Below are 3868 nucleotides of genomic sequence, written 5' to 3'. Positions count from 1 at the left end.
AGTTCAAAACTAGCTATCATGAAATTAAAGGAGGAGAAGTAGAGAATAGGAAACTCAATTGCACAATCAAATCAAAAACTGAAAATCAAAGTAACAAGCAAAATTGAAATCAACAAATCAACGTATTGAGGAATTGCAAAACAATTATCAACTAAGCAAGTGAAAGAATTAAAGAACTAAGAATTCAATTGCATAAAGAAGAGAAGAGTTGAAGAAAATTACTGAATTGATGCTTGGAATTGAAGAGTTTCTCTCTCTAGATTGAAGAACAAAATCACAAAACCTCTAGAATTGAAAGTGTAGAAATATGAAATGTAAAATATGAAAGCGTCAAAATGAAAATAATCAAAAATCCTATTTATACTAAACCCCAAAAATAAGAGTTTTAAACTCGAAAACTGAATCCCGCGCAGCCGTGCGAACGTGCAGACCCAGGTGCGATCGCATCGGTGCGATCGTGTTGTGCATCAATGCGAACGGGCCCTGCGACGATTCTTCTCCTTCGTGCCGTGCGATCGTGGCCAACAATCGTGCGATCGCACGGATGTGACTTGGATAAATCTTAGAAAAATCCTTGTGTGCTCGCACAGGAATTTAGTGCGAGCCCACCGAAATTCCGTGCGAGCGGGCTCCTCTGTGGTGCGATCGCACGATTTCACTCATAGTTCCTGCATCGATTTTCCAGATTTGTGCGAACACACGAATTTGAGGCACGAGCGCACACACTGCCTTGACTTTTGGAGCCAACTCTGTAGACCCGTGCGAGCGCACAAAATGTCCATGCGATCGCACGGCACCAACTCGAGCAAATCTCAGCTGTTTTTCCATCATTTTCAACATTATCACCTGAAAACCCCAAAGATGGAAAAGGGGAATAAAAGAACAGAAAAACTATATAAAACTAACAAAAAAGCATAATAAAACTCTATAAAATCCTAGCCTAGAGCGACATAAATGCCGCTCATCAAACTCCCCCAAGCTAAGCGTTTGCTAGTCTCTAGCAAACAAAACTCAACTAGGGAAGAATGAGCAACCTATCAAGTTCTAAAATTTACCAAAATCGAAATCTAGCAATTCTAATCAAGGCAAGACTAAAAATGGAAAACGCAAATCAAGAAAAGAGAGAAAGAAAAGAAGAAAAGAGAAGAAAAGAAAAGAAATTAAACTACAAAATCCAAGATGGGGGCTTTATTATGGAACAAGCATAGAAGAACACTAATATTACTAATCAAATAAATGAGTACACGCTAACTAATGTCCCAAATCGAGTGAAAGATTCGAGCATCAAGCAAAGCGAACTAAAGGCAAACACTAGTCAATCCCCCTACATCCGGGCATACCACGTCAAAACTCTAGATCTTATTCACCTTTGAGAATAGCGTCTCGAGACACCGCGAAGGCGCCAGAAAATCAAGATTAGGCTACTCGACATCTTAGCATGACAATCCCATTCCATAAACTTTACCAAATCCTCCCTCCACCGACAATGACTCAACTCAAAAGGGTCAAGAGGACTTTTTAGGGTGTAACGTAGGCTAGAGGTAAGGTGCGGAATAAATTTGGGATGTGGTGCTCATACCTAAAGTGAAGCGCAATAAGAACTCAACTCAAGCATAATCAACCGAAAACAAACTTTTCCACTTATTTGGGATGCCCCCAAGCTTATTCAACAACAACTCTAAACTACAACTCATTTTGTTCTTTTTTCCTTGATTTGATTTTCCTCTTTTTTTGTGTTTCAATTGAAAATTTTCACATGCCTTGTTTTTCTCTATTTTTGGCTTTTTCAAAACTTTTGCTTTTGCTTATTTATTCACTATATACAACATTCTTCCAAAACTTTGACATTCACACCAAACAACATTCATCTCTCAACTTTGCATATTCAATCCAAAACATCAAGCATCATAACTCTAAGCTTCACTATCACTTCTAAAGGTGAAAACAAAACAAAGGCTATTAGGCTTGTATTGTGCTCATAAGAAATGAAGGGTCAAGGCTCAAATGGCTAGCAATGGGGTAAGTGCAAACAAAAACATATGAGAAAAATAGAAAATGAAGTTCTAAACTTAAAAAGAAAAATAGTCACCGAAAGAAATGCCTCTATCGTCCCCTAAAGTAGTTCGGTCGCGGTCTCGGGAAGGAAATGGTCAAACTCGGGAGACAAGAAAGTCAATGCTAAGGATCCATGCCACTCAAATGAATATATGAATATGTGTTTGGGCTAATTTGAACATGAACCTCACAAGGGAGCAAATACCATTCTCTCCGGCTTCAAATCACTAGAGAATTCAACACCATCTTACCACAAGCCAAGAGTTCATGACGCATGCTACCCAAAGTTCAACAAACTTTCTTGACACCAAATCCTAGACTCGACCCAAGACATTAAGAACCGTGTAAAAATCTACCAACTAGGAATAAAAGCATTCTAATCTACAAGTTCCAATTTTATATGCCCCAATCAAGAATATTGCCTAGAAAACCTAGAAAACTTGCCTTGACGAAAAAGAAATCAAAACAAAAAGAAAAGGAAGAAAATAAGAAAACACATCAAAAAGGAAACAAAAAGAAACAAACACAAAGAAAAAGAAGAGAAACTAAAAATCAAGCTAAATCAAACTAAGAAAACAAAGAAACAAGCATGTATTGGTATGATTTCAAAGCAAAGAGCATCAACAAATAGGCATCCACAAACAAAACTCCCCCCAAGCTAGAATTAGGCCATGTCCTCAAGGCCTAAAACTAAGCAAGGAGGGGCACAGCTACCCATCCACCCAAATGCCCCAACATGATATATGCCCGTCCCCTAAAGAATGCATAAGAGTCGGAAGGATGTTACCGGAAGTATCGTGGGAGCAAGTCCCGCAAAGACCCGGGTAAAACTCGAACAAACTCACCAAAAATGGACGGACAAGGCACAAGGTGGAAAGTGAGAACCCACCGCAAAGAATCATACCAAAACAGTGCTCAAAAACAAGGAAGAAAAATCGTTAGTAGACGAGGGCCAAATGGCCAAAACACACTAAAAACATCATCAAAGACTCAACATCAACTTATATACAACCACATGAAGTGGCAAGAAGACCATCAACACCAACAAGCTGCAAAAGATCCCAAGCGAAACCCCCACACCGCAATTGTCCCCCAAGCTAATTGCAAGCATACCATCACATCAAGAGGGGGGAGAAACGGAGGGAACCCTAAGAAGAAGGACCCGGGGCATGCGCCTTACCCTTTGCATCATAAATCCTCCAAAAGTCATCTCGCTCAAGGCGATGGGCACGAGCCGCATCGTCGGTGAAAGGGGTGACATTGTAGGTGGGGTCCACATCGGGCCCCGAAGCATCGGTGTAAGGCGGCCAATCATATTTGGGCCGAAGGGGGTAGTTTCCATGGGGAGGCTCTCCTCGGGGACCATCCCAACCTCCCATGTACCCCCTAGGCCACTCGGTGAAATCCTCGGGCCAACCTTCTGGCCGATCAACCGGTTGGGGAGTGGGATACATGGGGTCACCTCGGTAGTCACTCCCGCCCATCATGGTATAATCATAAGGCGGAAAAGAGGGAGGAGTGACACCGGGTTGGGATGGGCCCGTCCAATACGGGTAGGTAGGTGTACGCTCCTCATTCCAACTAGGGATGGGCCCTTGTTGGGGAGGGTGATAGGGATAGTTGACATAGGGGGCAAAATCCCCTTTGTCAACATGAAAATCGTACACCCGCCTACCGTAGTAGGACGAGTCAAAATCGGGATAAGAATCCCCCGTGCGGCTTCCTTGTGAAGCAAGAGAAGCCAAGGTGTTATCTTGGCTCTCTTGTCCTTGCAAGATAGCCGCAAGGGTGGATTGCAAGCCTTGAAAATCAA

This window comes from Spinacia oleracea, chromosome 3 (genome assembly GCF_020520425.1).
Source record: "Spinacia oleracea cultivar Varoflay chromosome 3, BTI_SOV_V1, whole genome shotgun sequence".
Taxonomy (NCBI): domain Eukaryota; kingdom Viridiplantae; phylum Streptophyta; class Magnoliopsida; order Caryophyllales; family Amaranthaceae; genus Spinacia; species Spinacia oleracea.
The sequence above is the reverse complement of the archived record's forward strand: the minus strand, read 5'-3'. Positions refer to the sequence as shown.